Source organism: Carassius auratus, chromosome 3, assembly GCF_003368295.1.
Source record: "Carassius auratus strain Wakin chromosome 3, ASM336829v1, whole genome shotgun sequence".
In the NCBI taxonomy this organism is placed as follows: domain Eukaryota; kingdom Metazoa; phylum Chordata; class Actinopteri; order Cypriniformes; family Cyprinidae; genus Carassius; species Carassius auratus.
This window is the reverse complement of record NC_039245.1, coordinates 3,485,248-3,502,706: the sequence shown is the minus strand read 5'-3', so window position 1 is coordinate 3,502,706 and position 17,459 is coordinate 3,485,248. Positions and strand designations below refer to the sequence as shown.

General features: G+C 34.9%; 1 protein-coding gene across 1 annotated transcript in view; it reads right to left on the bottom strand.

Annotated features, from left to right (window-relative positions):
* Window positions 1–14,889, bottom strand: part of LOC113043530 (gap junction gamma-1 protein-like) — a 30,016-nt gene extending 15,127 nt beyond the window's left edge. Inside the window, exon 1 of the mRNA XM_026202977.1 lies at window positions 13,988–14,889. The gene's annotated coding sequence lies outside the window, so the exon portion shown is untranslated. The remainder of the gene's footprint in view (window positions 1–13,987) is intronic.
* Between the last annotated feature and the right edge of the window lie 2,570 nt (window positions 14,890–17,459).

Genomic DNA, 17,459 nt, shown 5'->3' with positions numbered 1-17,459 from the left:
TACAAATGTCTGTCCCCTTGAATAGTACCCTATTTAAGATTATAGGGGATTATTTCAGACACAGCCAAGGAGAATGTCAGTTCATAACTTACATATTAACTAACTAATATTTCTTCACGCTGTACGTAAGGTACTCCGAGGTACTACATTTGAGTCCAGTTGCCTAGAGATTATGTATTTGATATGCATCAGTTTGAGTCAGCTGTAAATTTAACTGTACATCCTACTAAACACTTGAACACAATGTAAAAGCCTTAATTAAAGGTGAACCTTTAGCACATATGTTATTTTGACAGATGACGACAGCAATGGCTGAATCAGGTTTAGATTAGTCTTGAATGCATGCTTATCAGGGGGAAACACTTTGCAAGATCATGTATGTATAGGGAGGTGTACTGGACTGGAAACATAATGTGTTGGAGCACAGCTTGAGGCATTTGTAAGTGTCATGAGTATGCAGTTACTCACACATAAACCCTGCTAAATACATAACTAAGAGAAAGAGGGAAAGGTTGTCATACTTCTACCTCCCCAGGCATCCCAGCACCCGCCTGTGTACCTAACACTTTTTAATTAGTGGTGGGAGGGCAGATATTTAATTAGTGTTAAGAAGGCAGACAGTGCTGTGAAGAACAAATTGGGAGGTTTAAAATGTTCAAAAGATTATAATGCTCCCTGTTATGATATGAGATAAATGAGTCATCTATTTTGCAATTATATCATGAATTGAAATGAATCTGAGGGAAAGCCTTATATTCTTCCTACAGAAGCTAAACAAATGTATTCATTGTAAATCTTAACATTATGCTATCTTCAATATAAAATCACCTGAGTTTACAATACAAATATTTACCAGCATTTGTTGTGGTTGCTTGCTTGAACGGTGTGCTTATTAAAGGGATGTGAAAAACAGCTGGAGGTTACTGCTAGAGCTCATTACCATGCAATACCTATTATGTCTCTGATCCCTGATAAAACCCACAACACACAGCAGTTAATCATATAAAGCATCTTACAGCTAAATTAAAGGGCAGTATGTTAAATATTTACTGCCTAATTATAGACCATCAGCGTATTCAATCATCAAATATTAATTTAATTATTAATTTAAAACATTAATGTACATGCAGAAAAAACATTACAGACTTTCTCTTTTATGTATGCAAGAGGCATTTTTTTTCTGTGCTTACAACCAGTTTGTTTATCAAACTAATGAAATGCTTCTTTACATACCACCGAAAACATATAATAATGCTATGTTAGTCTTTATAATATCCAGGTAAAATAAAACACTTTGTAATTGCTTGCCTTTTTATGTATATATGATCTGTTTGCATCTCATACTAGTTTGTTATTAACATAAGGTTTTAAATATAATGATTAACGATTAACCTTCAAAGGATCGTTCACTCAACAATGAAAATCTTGTCAGGTCATGCAACTTCTTTCTTCAGTAGAACAGTAAAGATGATTTTCGGATGACCTGAGTGCAATTAAATGAACATCAAATTTTCATTTTTGGTTGAACTATCCCTTTAAGTGTCCCACCCAAGACAACTTCTGCCCAAAACGACTGTATTGTGCATTAAATTCAAAATTGTCCCAAAGATGTATTCAAAAACACTGAGATATTCAGGCCCAAAAACTCAAAATTAGCTTTCCAAATCACATCAACTCTTCCATTCATCGATTTTGCCCTAAGTATATTGAGGTTTATATACCCAGGAGTAAACACACACACACACACACACTCTTTCTCCCTTTTCTTGCTTTCTTTCTAACACACAGATGCGTGCAAACAATAATTTCTGTCATACACCAGAGTCAGTTTCAAACTTTTAGAAATTCATCCAAAAAATGACGGTTAGAAAGTCAAAGATGTCATCTCAACATTTATTGATGACTTTAAAAGAAGTTCTTTACATTTAAACACTATGAAATGATGTGAGATATTAGGTACATGTTGACTGTAGCAGGCACCTCCACACTGAAGCTAGAAGATTAATCAAAAAACCTTCAGGGCAAACATAGCTGTTGATTACATCATGAAAATACCATATAAATTGCAATGCTTGAGTCAGCTAAATGCATTTTTCCTCAAGGAAGACCGTTTTTCATACTGACACCCTGACAGCTTTGATTACAGAGGCTTTTAGGCAAAAAATACACATAGGAGATGGAATTATAAAGGTGATAAAGTGAGAAAGAGTGAGAGAATGAAAGGAGAGATATACTGAGCACAAGTGTGAATGGGAGGGGTAGAGTGCTGGAAAGGTGAGATAAAGAGGACTGCCGGGAGGGTACAATGCACAAAATTAAGAGAAAAAATATGAAGAAAAGAACGAGTGTCAAAGAGGATACACTTTCTTTGATGCTTGAAGCTGTGTGGTCCACATTTAGAGTCCAACTTATAGGAAATATTCCTATAAATTTGGTGACTCATCTTTAGAAGCTTGTTTCTGCAGCAGAATAAAAAAATTGTGACATTTTATTTCATAATTCTGACTTTTTTCATATATCTGTTTATATCCAGGGTTTTTGACCAGCCTACAAAAAATTGTAATGTAAAAATATGTTATAGTTATGCTTTATTATTACCAAATACTGGAACAAATTGATCATTGGACTTATTGATCTAAATGAGTGAAATTATCCACAAATAAGCCTTTTTCACTCAAAACCTGAGGTGCATGAGCTCAGTGATTAATGAGGCCTACAATAAATCAGTTCCAATTGAATCCAAGATCTGGTGATTTTTAAAAGGCCGGCCATATTTGACCAGGAACACCAAATTAAGTGAGGGCTGCAAATAAGAGATGAGAGGTGTTGCAGTGGAAGCTCTCATTAAGGATAATTCAATAACTTTTTGTGTGTGAACATCTGCTCGGTTTTCCCTAATGTTGGGGTAAAGTGATTAGCGATCCCCTACAGGAGTTTTGCAAAGTCATACACACACATACACACAAGCGTTTACACATGTCTGGCGTGTTTTGCGTCCCGCTGCTGTATGTCTAATATGCAGAATCCCCTAAGAGACACTGTTAATTAAACAGACAGACTGGCATGTCCTGCTGAAGCTTTGGGGGAAGCTGGAAGTGTTCACTTCAATAAACCAAGAACGGTTAATATTTATTTCACAAAAGTAACAAAAATGAACATTTATATTCTCTTACATTAACCAATACTAATCTTTACAAAAATATTATTTGAGTCCGAGTTGCTTATAATGTTCATTTGGCAAAAATGTGCACCATTCTATCAGATTTATATGATAAATCGTTTTTAAACGTATGCCAACAGGAGAATGTATCATCTTTCTAAATATGCTAACTGTTCATCATGTCTTTGCATTATTTGATGTTCACATGTTCTTGTTCAAAAAATTACAGTGGCTTTGCATTTCTATTATAAAGAAGTAGACAAATATGAAAGATTAGGTGGACATTTTAATGAAATGTTGTTTAGTCAATATTAAACAAGGATTAGGTAATCAGGCCATTGGCATCCTCTGCAGGCATTTGATATAATACATAATGTACATAAGTTATGATTGTATTGTCTTATTACATTGTGTATTTTTACAATTTTGTTAAATAAAACCATATGATTACTTGCTTCTGATATTTTATTTGAGCCAATTATCATTGCCTCATTACTATTATATATGTACTTTATATGTCATTTTATATCATTTTAAATAATTACATTTTTATTACCACAAAAAAGGATCTGATGACTCAATTAATCATCAGAATACCCTAATCAGCCGATTACTTGATTACTCATCAGTGACAGCCATAATTTTTTATTGTTTATTGTTTTTTTCTTTCATAATCCCTGATGTTATCCCCCTGAAATGTAAATATGACATAGTTCCTATATTCTTCCAAAATTTTCCTATTTCTATTTTGTCAGTTTTAATTCAGTGTACCCTACCCTTCAAATGTTTAGTTATTATAATTTTATTCAGCAAGTATGATTTACAGTAAAAAGTGACAGTAAAGATGTTTAAAAGACAACAATTACAAATAAATGCTTCAAAAGCAGCGGGGCACTTGTGGTTCAAAATAACTAGCTTCACACAACATTACACTTGGAAGTGTAGTTACATGTGTGTGTGTGTTTGGAAAACCCAGTTAAGGCAGTGTGCTCTTTACAGCTGAGCTATTTCAGGCAGAAGACTTTAATGACATAATTCACATTATTTAACAGAAAACACACACACACCCTGCATCAGGCAGTTTTTTGAAGCTCTGTCGTGCAGCTTCTGAGTCCATTTGTAAGACAGCAGTGAGTTGACAGAGGCAATCCAGAGGCAAGAGGAGAATGCCAGCACATTTTTATAAATGAATGCAATAATAATGTTGCCCAGCATTTCTATGAATGGTAATGTACACTGATGAAAAAAACAAGTGGCCTGCAGAGATGTCATTTTTAAGCACAGCGCGGACAGAGCATGGGCAAAGATATCAGTGTATATTTAAAACAGAGGTCAAACCAAACCTCGCTCTAGCTCTTTCATGTATCTATATAAACACACACAAACACTAGAGCATATTCATCAAACCATGCAGAAACTGTAAATGACTTGAGGGAAGAGAGACAGACTGCTCTGAAAACACAGCTATTTACATACACAACATAAACTGCTCACATTCCTGCACAGTACACAGAAAAGGCAAGTATTTTACATCTACAATCCTCAAACACATACACATATAAATGCTTTATCTTAAAATAGAAAACTGTTGAGAAATGATCGCAGACTGTTTATGTATGTATGTGTCAATGTAAAGGGGTGAATGGGATTAATCTCCCTGGCAGCCCTTCCCCCAATCCCTTCTTTCTCTCAGCTCTGTCTCTCTTCCCTTATTCATTTGTGCCTGTGTGTTACTGTTAACTTCATCCATCCAATTCCTCCCACCTTTACCATTTTTTCCATCAAACTGGATTTTCAGGGGTTATGTATAGCATGTTTGCTGGACTGGTAGCTTCTTAACTGGACTGTGTATCTATCAAATTATAGACACTACAATTTCCCCACAACTCTGCGATTATGAGCCCTTCTCCCACTTTTTCCATGTTTCAGTTTCCTATTGTTTCATGGCAGGCATCTATTGATGATACAGTGAATGACTAGTGTAAGAGCATCTCAAGAAGGTGTACATTCAGCAAAAAATATGAATTGATGAATGAAATAAAACATAAAAAAAGAGATTGCAGCAAAACAAAAGTTCAGACAAAAGCCACTCAAAATGATACCTCCATGAATTACACTGTGAAACCCAACATAATGAACTGGTCATTAGCAGGTTTATATACACTATTGTTCAAAAGTTTGGGGTATGAAATATATTTGAATGGTTTTGAAAGAATTCTCTTTAACACTTTATTTTAGGGTCTCTTAGTTGATTATTAGTATGTATATATTCAGGGTGCGATTTGTGAAAAAAAACTGAGGGGTGTTTTGAAACATTTTAATTCATAAAAAAAAAATAATGAGAACATGAACTGGATGACGTCATGCGCTAATTAGCATATTTATACGTAGTGCGTCGTATTGTATTGTCTCCCTATGCTCACATACTTCAATTTAATTTAGCCATTTGATTTATTCTCAATAAAACTGTTTTTATTACTATATTTTAATGTTTCTGTTGTCAGACAACGGAATTAATATTATAATGACCGAAACTTGGTCCATTAAGACTACATAATCAGCTCTCAAACGTGAATCTGCACTAATGAAATCAAATACACATACGATAAATTCCGTGGTTGTGCTGTTACTGATGTCAGCTATACTTGCTTGTAAAATAGAGCTAGAAGCAACAGAATATCTTTTTTTTAATCTTTTTTATCATTTTATCTCACTTTAGATATCCATCATCTGCTGCTCCACCCTGACCTCCATTCTGCCTTTCTGAAACTACAGTCTTATCAGCCAGGAGGAACAACAGTTATTTGTGGGTATGATCTAATATTAACTCTGATACATGCATGTACAAAACATACATAGACACAAATTGTATTGGAGAAAATGGCTCATGATGCAAAGGATTGTGCAACATCAAGAACAACACACACACAAACACTTACAGAGATTATGGTATTGATTGCTGTCATTACCGGAGCTTTTGTCTTTATTAGACTGCTGTTAGACTGATGAGAATCAAAGTGATAATCATTACCGGTTACACAAACACACTTAAATATACACACTGGTACACAAGTGGGTGGCTCGAATTTGGAAAGCCCACAATGTCTGAAAGTATTAATTTGGTAAATATGACAATTAATAAACATAATCATCTTGTAATAATACACATGCAAGCATTTGACATTATGTTTAGGATCCACCATCTCCAAATTACAGATTTAGTTTAAATTGCTTACAAAACTGCCCAAGTATCTGTGTACAGAGACCGCAGGATTAAACCCCAACAGCTGAAGGCTCTCTGTCTAAATGATGAGATCATTATTTTTTTTACTGATTGCAACATCATGCCTTTGTATTATGCACACAGAATGATGTAAATAGACATTGCTGAAATGATCTGTAAAAATGAATTGAGCTTTTAAATTAAGAGTGTAGATGAGGAAATGTATGAACTGCACTGTACAATGGCTACTGACCTGAGAAGCCCATACATTTTTCAACAACAGGGCTGATGAGACAGAACAGTGAAAATAAAATGTTTCTGCAGTCAATCAACATGCTATAAAATCATTATAAGTGTGTTATATTTCTATATATTTTGGCAATAAAAACATGCATGAACAGCAGTGTGGTAAAGCTTATTTTTAATGATATTTCTTAAAATACAACAAATATGTTAATGTGTATATTTAAGTGCACATGCCTATTTACTACTGTTCAAAATTTTGGCATCAGTAAAAAAAAAATCTGCATGGATGCATTAAATTGACAGTAAAGACATGTATACACACACACACAGCACAACTGTTTTGAACACTGATAATAATAATACATGTTTCCTGAATAGCAAATCAGCACACTATAATGATTTCTGAAGGATCATGTGACCCTGAAGACTGGAGTAATGATGCTGACAATTCAGCTTTACCATCACAGGAATAATTTACTTTTAAAAATATATTGCAATAAAAACAGTTATTTTAAATTGTCATTATATTTCACAATCTTTCATCAATACACCCTTGGTGAGCATAAGAGACTTTTCAAAAACATTACTGACCTAAAACCTTTGAACAAATTCAATATGTAAATCATTAGACGGATTTCAAACCAATAACTTAAGGATCTTTTAAGATTCACTAAAAGAAGTGGCTAAAAAGAGTCATTTGTTTAAGAATGAGACTGTGTCTGAACACAGTATTTTTGATTGTAGCCAATAAATACTTGTTTTTATCCTCCTTGTATTATTTTCCTTGAGCTATAACTTCACATTCAACTTGACTGCAAACATACAATACAAAGTAGATTATATATTTTTTCCTTTGTCATGGAGCAGCATTGGCACTGAATTGCGATGCGGGAAACAATGCTGTGTACTCACACATAGTACACATAATTAATCAACACACGGGGAGTGAATTAACTGTGAACATCTTTTCATTTCTTCATTCCAGTCTTTTTTGCTTCCTATACCTGCTTTCAACAGTGTCACTTGATCAGATCACAAGTGGTCAGCCGAAACAGATTTAATTTACACTTAAAATTACATGAATCTCAAATGTACCTCTAATGTACCTAGCTAGCTGAGTATAAAACCTATGTTTTTGAGCAATGATTACATAATGTGCTATGCAGGAGGTGGCACTAAAGCTTTAAATAGGGTTGTGTTCACAAGTCATGATGGAGTAAAGATTTAGTGAGGGTCCACAAACACGGCTTTGCTTTGGAGGCAAATTCAGCAAGACTGCACTATGTTTGACAATTTATTCTGCCCCCCAGAAAAACAAAACAAAACAATTCTCCGTTGGACCTTGTGCATAAATGTGGCCAAAAACGTTCATATTCCAAACATATTGTCGGATATATTTGTTGTTGCATGTCAACACTAATATATACACATCTTGGCCCTAAAACATCTTTCACACAGATGTAAACAGTAGAGCTACACATAGCTGTTGGGTTGACTTCAGTCTGTAGTCACTGCTCTTAAACACACCGCACCATTATTGGTGACATCATCTTCTAGTAGGCACTGCAGGAAAGCCCCTCAACACAAAGCCATGAACACTAACTGAGAGCTGCTGAAGTAGAAGAGGAATATTTACAGATACTTTCCAACTTTGTACTTACTGCATAAAATAGCACCTACAGGTCAGGTCTGAGTACACTTTTATGAGGATAATGATAGGGAGCACATAAAATCCCAAATCTGTAGACTCCACAGATTTAACTCTTAATAACATGAATTATGCATTAACTGCAAGTGTGCCATTTTACACCTTGACTGTTTAAGCTAATCCAGAGCCGAGGCAGATTAGTGCAGCATCTGCTTGTTGTGCGACATACTAACACTTTTGCTTGTGCTCTGCTGTACCTTCCTCTCAACCTCCATATTTGTGTCTTAAAGATGATTCTTGCACTAAAGCTTCTTATGCTTAAGTATCTGTCACTTTTGTTTGATATTCAGATTGCATAAATCCATTTTTTATGCTTTGTTAAATGAATAAAAACATTGTTATTTTGACCTGTTGGGTCTTCCTCTTCCAAGAACACTGCAAAAATAATTTTCTATCTCAGTATTTTGTATTTTTTTTTCCGTATGAATATATATATATATATATATATATATATATATATATATATATATAAAACCATATAAAAAAAATTGTTAAAGGTTGTAAATAAACAAAGCGTACTGGAATATGTTTTAAAGAAAATACAGTTTCAGTCTATTAAAAAAATTTTTTTTTTAAAGTAAATAAAAAATATTTTACATATTTACTTGAAAAGCAAATTTACCTAATGTTTTCTGAAAACAATAAATAAATAAAAAATATGTTTTCAAGAAATAATGTGTGCCAGTGAGGTGAGACTTCATATGGCATAACTTGTTTTAATTGGAACTGGGAATTTTTTTGTCCTAGCTTGTGTTTCACATCTCAAATTAATGTATTGTCATTCAAAATACATTTAAGATATGATACTTCATTTAGATATTTGTACTGAAAACAAGACAAAAATACTGAGTAAGAAAATAATTTTTGCAGTGAATAAAGGAGAAACAGCTTAGAATGAGTAAAGGAGAAATATTTTAGTCTCCATGGAAACGATGACTTGCCAAAGAGGGGCTTTCTCCAAAACCTGAGCTTTAAGCCTTTGATCAAGGTATGTGTGAGAATCTGTGTCTGAGCGTAGCAGATATGTGTTCCTCCACTGACGAATCCCATCTCTGCAGATGACTCCACAGTAAATGAAAACCATGTCTAAATAAAAACTAGATTAGACTCAAACAATAGAATTCCATTTCCACGGACACAATCATTCCCGAAGGCAAACGATGCATTTCCATTACATTTTAGAGTGCATTAAAACATAGGAAAATTCAGTTGTTGGTCTGAAGAAAAATATATACAGGAATTGCCCTCTATGTTGCAATAAATCCACTGGAAAAATATATTTTTTTCTTTTTCACTCATTCCTCTTTACCTTACCTTATATCTTACAGTATAAACACTCCGTCGGACAATATAAATAAACAATGTTTGTGAGTAGGAGAAACTCACCTAATTTTTTATTTTAAAAGGCTGAGTTAAAAGTTGTTTTACTGAGTGGCACTTGTCTTGTTTTCTCTACTTCTGTTCATCTTTCCTTTCCCCTTATTATTCATGTCTTGCCTTAGGAAGAAACCAAGAAGAAAAAGAAGTGACAACACGAGGGGAAACATTATATATACATTGAGCTATTTAAAACTAAAGAGAGATTTAATTTAAGAGTGAATCGAAATGAAAGAGAAGGCCAGGGAGGAAGAGCTAAAGTTGCTGGGTTAGCGTTAGCACGCTAGCATATGTGTCGCCGGCGGGCTTTTTCCTCGTCTGGAGCACATGGTGGCCCTGCGCTCTGATTGGCTAAATCCTTGTGGCCATGGAAACCCAGCCATGGGTGAATGATACCCCCTCTAAACATGACTTGAGGAAAAGACAAGAAACAAGGACATATATCTCTCTCTCTCACACACACAAACACATTCAGTCTAATACTTTCTGATCTGTGTTGAGGGACTCATGTTTCATGTTGATGATGTGACCAGGGGGTCTGTCACTGCTTATAGCAGGATCAGAGTTAGAGGTGAACGGAAAGGATAAACAGATCACATGGAATCACTTGTTTTTCTGACTTGTACTTTGTTGTTGATTTACTCTTGCTGTAAATGAAAAGCAAAACTACCTCTTTTGTCAAAAGAAGTGTTTAGCTAGAAGAGACAGCCCGAGTGAAGTACACACTAAACAATCCAATACTTCAATATCTGATTCAAATCAATGACTGTCTGAGACTTTTTGTCTGATTCAACAAAAGGACCAAAACAAGGGAGTCATTTACTCATGAATCTCACTACATTGGTCATGTTGGCCTTTTTTTGGGTTCCAGCCAGCAAAGACAACCCAACAAAAATAAATTTATTTTCTATTTTATGTATTTTTCTGAGCATAAGAGTAAGGATCTTTCTACTGGCCCAGTAAGACCAGTAATTCAGATTTATCCATTTTTCCACTGGCCTCAACATAAAGAAATAAACATATTTATCAGTTTAAATGTCAAATTTAAGATTAGCATTTATCATTTTAAACTTACAAGTTCATTCGTTTTATATTGACAGTTATTATTTACTATTTATTATTTAAAAAACTATTAAATATTTATTATTAGAAATAAACCCATCACCATATATATTTATATATATATATATATATATATATATATATATATATATATATATATATATATATATATATATATATATATATATATATATACATTTTTTATTTTATTTTTTGCCATAGTACTAAACAATGCGCAACACTGCAGACACTACAGATGGAGTCTGCAACGTAATATATTTCCTTAGTATTTCTTACCCTGTTGTCCTCTGTCAACAGAGCCCATCTGGTCTTTGACACAGGTTGTGTGTCATCAGAGACTTGTGCATGAGAAAGAGAAAGTTTTGACAAAGATGATTTAAGGCAGGTCATGGGAGGGAAAGCTGTAAATCAGGATGGCTTGTTTGTGTGTGTTTTATGTGGCCTCTGTTGTCTCCGTGTGCACTGTCTTTGCAGTCATCCCTTGCTGTCACAATACATTAATACTGACTGCAGATTTACTCACTCAGCCACAGAAGCTGAGAATGCACACTCACATGTGTGTGTGTTTGTTTGGACGGCAAAGGTTCACTTCGGCACTGGGATGTGTGGAAGAAAAGAATCACATGAGACTCCTTCCCACTGGGAATGTCACTGAGGATCTATAACTACACACACACAAATAAAAACATGTTGCTTCTATGGTGTGTGTATGTGTGTGTATCACACAGAATGATAAAGTCGTTATGATATGAATCATTGTGATGATTAGGACAGCACTCCTTTGTGGAAAACACACGAGTACACACACAAAAACTCACATAATTGGACTCTCTTTATAGTGCGAGTATGGGTGAAGTTTTGCTTAGACTGTGGTTGCCAAATGTAAAAAATCTACTGTTCACTGTTTGCCACCATTCATTTGAATCTCCATATGGATAACCGATTGACAAACTTACTGAGAGGCTTCAGAACTTCCTCTGATGCTGCCTCGATGGGTGGTAAAAACTGGCCTTGACCAGCCGTAACGAAGCAGTCTGGTTTGTCTCTTTATGCGTGTATGTGTGTGTATGAACACATAAGAAAGCTGTACACAGGCCAGGTTCCTTAGGTCAGGCTCCTGGACTTTAGAGTACATGAGAGTGTGTGTAATTACATGCCAGAAAGAATGTACTCCTCATCGCTCTTTCACCCCGGTGAAGAGAAATTTCCAACCCTTTCTTTAGTATATTTCCGAATGTCTACTGTGTGTATGCATGTAATTTGTCACATAGAAACATTGTTGTATCACACACAGGTCTGCCTGATAGACTTGAGATGAAACAGTTGAACAGAAAATATAGAACGGAAAATAGTGTGTGTGTGTGTGTGTGTGTGTGAGTGAAAGTGGGTGTCTTGACATGCCATTGTGTCTGTATGCATATCCTATATAATATTTATTTACATTTAATTATTTTTATAATTTTATATTTATATAATTACTCATTCATACTAGTAAGGCAAATTCTTTAAATTATAATCTTAAATAATATTTAATGTTAATCATGACCCCCCCCCACCTCCAAAAAATTAATAAATAGGTGCGTCTTCTTCTTTTTTTACCTTTTTTAGAGGTAACATTTTTTCACACAATAATAAAAAAAAATTTTATTATTATTTGAATATGTTTTTGATGTTTATATCATCAGTTTTAAACATGCATTTTTTCATGCGTTTTCATTAAGTCGGATTTAAGGTTTAAACAAAATCTAGATAAATAAAGACTTTTTAAGGCGTTTTATTAGGAAAACTTTTAAGGCATTTTAAGACTTTTTAAGGATATACAACAAAAGATATTTGAAAATAAAATATAAATTTTTAAAGCATGCTAAAAATAATAATAACAAATATATATTTATATCTCTAACAAAAATTGTATATATCTAATATTATATATATATATATATATATATATATATATATATATATATATATATATAAATTTGCATACACAAAAAAAAAACATAAAAAATCTTGACAATCATGAAATTATTAAAGTTTGTAAGCCCATCAGAGCTATCTATCTATCACTGGGCAAATCAACTTGTGAAGCGTTTCATGATTCTTTTATCTTTAAGATTACTGCATTTTCAAATAAGATGATCTACAGCTTACATTGTAAGCTCTCCACTCTCCAGCTTATAGACAACAAGTAAAAATACCTGGACTGTTCTGGGAACATTTGAATGGGTTGTAATTTTCTTTACTGTCTATCTGCCTGATATGATTTTTTTTAATTGACTGATAGCTGCATTACATCCTATTAACCGTTATTTAAAAATATTACAGTACAGCAAATATTAATCCAATGCTAGAAAATGGTAGTAAAAACACCCAAGAGGTATTTTGTGCCTTTACGCACCACCTCACCTAAGCTAATGAAATACTTTATGCTCTAATATCAGCTAATTGCTTTAATCAAATGTTTTGGTGCATAACTGTGACAAATACCTGCAAGGGTTGTTGCTGTGGAGCAGTGAGCCGAACAGCAGTACAGTACAGCGTACATTCAACTGGAAAACATGGTGTCCGCTTAGCAGACATTAAACAGACAGACCCAAACCAAACACTGGATAAAACCAGCTGAACACGAACACTATGAAAGCAATGGAAAATAAAAAAATACATTGAATTGCCATTCTATGATAGCAAGAGCAATCCTTTCTAAAACAAATATACTTTTATGGACATTAATTGATGCCAGGGTATAATCTGACAATAGTGAGGGAGGAATTTTCCTGGAGATCTCTTCTTTATTAAAGGTGACTTTAACAAGTATCTTCTGTTTTCAATCAAAACTTTTTTCAGCTGTTTTTAGGATTATGCATTATAGAAATAGGAAATAGAAAGAAAGAAAGAAAGTATTAGGAATAAAATATTATTGTCTTATTAACTAGGCTACACAGTAGATCAGTTGAACTACTTAAAGTTTAGTGATCAGTAGCTACATGAATGCTACACAAAGTAAAGAGCAAGAAACACCTCCAGTATCTAGAGAAGTCTTCGCTTTGGTTCACAACGGAACAAGTATCAATTATATTATTGAGTGATACTCATCATAATCTCGCCAAAATATGGTAACGCGCTCCAGTTCTGCCATTCACGCGCACGCGCCCAAAATATCTTGTTAGTAAAACACAAATATGACTCTTACCGCTCTGCGAGTCTGTGATGATTATTTTAAGGAGAAGGATATGCCCGGTCAAATGACGGAAGGTCCTAGATTTTAATCGCTGCCCAAGTCCTCCGTTGTCGTACTCGCCTCCGTCTCCGTCTTGTGACCGTTGAAGACTTCACGAGACCTCAGAGCGTGAACATATTGCTCGGTAACAAACGCTGTTTTACCACGTACTGCGAGTGCTGTTAATGTTTGCGAGCAGTCTGACTAAACACAGCTTGATAAATTCAGTCATTACGAAGAAATCATTGCCGATACGCACTCCCCGCTGAATTCGTTTTCGGCGCGTCTTGCGCGAGATCGTCTCGTGCCAGTATTTCACTGGCGAAATATTGTCGCGCGCTCGCGGTGTCATTTTCAATCCCGCGCCTAAAGTCGCCCATTGCAGTGAAAACCTGTGAACTATACTGCCTACTAACTGTCAACACTAAATGGCTACGATGTCAAGCTGTGTCCGCGCCTCGTCTCCGTGCTCGTGGGGAGGTTAGGAAACAATAACTGCTTCCACGTACGGCTCACCCAATATACTTTTTTGGTTGTTTATCATGGGGAAAGGCGAAAGTGTACGACCTTGTCTGAGGGATGCTACGCCGTATTAACAACACCGAAGGGGAAGCCTGATGGACAGTTGCACACTGATGAAAGGACTTTCTGTCTGACAAGGTGAAGGATGATTGACTTGCGCGCTCGCGCGAGAACTCATGCATGATTTTATTTAGGCATGAAAAGCCATTGTTCTAACTTACTGTTCAGCTATTTTGTTTTATAAATATTTTGATACCTTAACATTTATTTAGATATAACATGTATAGGTCAAGAAATAGACCGTTTTATCAGTATTTTTAAGAATATCTGTAGTGAAATATAAGAGAAAATAAAGAAAAACGTGGGACATTGGATTGTTTTTTCACTTTTAAACAGAAAAGAAACTTCCTACACTCATTTATTAGATAACTTATTGATTATTAAAGCTGAAGTCTTATTCAGATCGCCCCTTCAACTTAATTAAGCAAAACTACCCAGCACAGTATTCTCATTGACAAAGAGCTGATCGTTCTTACCCTGAAACCGTCTAACGAGCCATTGTAACCTCTCCATCTGCTTTCAGCTGACATGCAGGCACTATGACAGGACCTTTGACAGGCTGACTGGTTCAGGTGCACAGGCTGACATGTGACATCTTACACACAGTGACATTGGAAATGGGGTTTCCTCCTAACCAGAGGCATCTCTCTCTCTTCCTGTTTTCTTTGTGTTCTCTCTCTTTCTCCCTTTCTCACTTGTCAAATGATGACATGCATGGCTTAGGTTGGTTAAAGTCCAGGAGCATTAAATAATCATGGTTGCTAGGTTGGCATGGATCCTATCAAATTGTTTCCATATTTTGACTGGGAGGTACTCTGGGTGATTTTGTTGTAGAGCAGGGTTTTCAGCATATGGTGCTCAAAAACAGCCTGAAGTGACACAAAGTGTTAGCTCCAATATGTCTGTTTGTCAAATCATCTTGTGGTGTCTGCCAGTAAATCCCTGGTGTCTTCTCACTCCAACTTGTAGAAAAGGAGAAGAGTAGTAGGTAGAGGGGCAACACTGAGCACAACTCGTAACAATAACCTTTTTTTTCTCCACTGTGAATGCAAAATGCCAGAGTTTGAGATCTAAAACATTTCCCAGTCAAATTATGACAAAATGTCATTCAGTATCACGATACTATAGTCATCATAACCAATATTTTAACAGTATCATATTTTCTTTTAATTCCTCAACATAACATAAACAAACCTGTTGCTACAAAGTTTAGCAGTTCCTCTCCACTGTGTTTAGGATCAACTTTCCCAGAAGCAGATTTAGTGATTTGGGGCCCCAGGCAAAATATAGGAATGGGGCCCTATATATTTACACACATTTATGTAGATCAATCTTGATATTTATTTTTTGTTGTTGTGATGTTTGCTGCTGCACAATGGTGTCTCACAGATGTGTCCAGTGTTTCTACATTTTTAATGTCCATGTTATTATAGCTTTCTTTCATGTTGTAGACCACAAAATAGTAATTGATTTACAGATGAGATAAATGTTTTCACAAAAACAAAAGAAATGCTAATGTTGCTAAAGCTACCATCATCTCTGCCTGTTTTCACTGATGCTGCCTTCACGTGCTACAAGAATGATCGTAAATAGAAATGTGGTAGTCAAAACTGCATATGGAAGCAATGTGAAGTCGTCCGCTTGAATATGTCGAGCTCATTATGTGATAGTAAAGTCCACTTAAGAAGGTAGAGTTTTTTCACAAACTTTTTTTATAAGTTTGATGGCATCATATAATAATAGCTGTTAATAGTGTTCATGGTCTGTTTGGTTACATCTTTAATTGATTTTTCCATACATTTTTGCCATATAAACTTGACAGTCACCACTGATAAGCCAGCATTAAATATTGTAGAAACTTAATTTTCTGTAAAGTTGCTTTGCAACGATCTGTATCATAAAAAGTACTATACAAATAAACTTTGATTTAATTGAATAGCACACGAAGGCACCATGAGACCAGCTATGCAGTTATTTTTAGTACGCCGTGTTCCCCATCTGTGTAATTCATAAACGTGCATTAACTGCACAGTACAATCAGATTGCATTCTGGTTTTACTAGATTTTTCATTGTCCTGCCTTCAAAAACCCTCCTTTCAGTTCAGTTTTGTCAGGTCTACCAGTCAAGTATCTGTGTATTCCTCCTGTTCTCCATGTTTGGATTTACCCCTGTGTTGGATTAATATAAACTCTTTCGGCTCTGTTTCTTTCGGCAGCGTAGAGTGACTGTAAACCGTCATACAATGCTGCAAGAAATATATATATACTGTTACTTAACTATTGCTGCTCAAGAAACTTTATGATTATCACAGTTGAAAATGCTTGTACTGCTTAATGAAGTGTGAAAATGTGTACAGCGACATGATTCTTTGTTGAGTAGAAAGTTCGGAAAAATATCATTTATTTGAAATAGAATTAGTTTTTAACTTTTTTGACACTTCTGTCCATACAATATTGTTTAATCCAAAATTGTACTTAGCCTATGTATTAAATGAACACTTTCGTGCTTGTATGCGGTTGTAGATTCCTGTTTATTTTATATAAGCCAAATAGTTTAAGAACAATCACAGCAGGATATGTGATAAAAAAATTATTAGTCCACAGATAGGTACAAGTTTATTTCAGCTGTTTAGAAAGCATACACAGTTACAGTTTAAAAACATAGCAAGCTACAAATTAATAGCACAACAAACTGAAATCAATCTATACAACTAGCTGAAGTTTTCTGGACTTTATCCTAACATTACACAAAGAATGACTGCAATCATTCAGTCAAGGGCAGCTGCACAAGACGGCAAATTAATAAAAACATTATAAACTGTTACGATGAACAAAAGTAGATTAGACATAAGTTTGCGCAGTG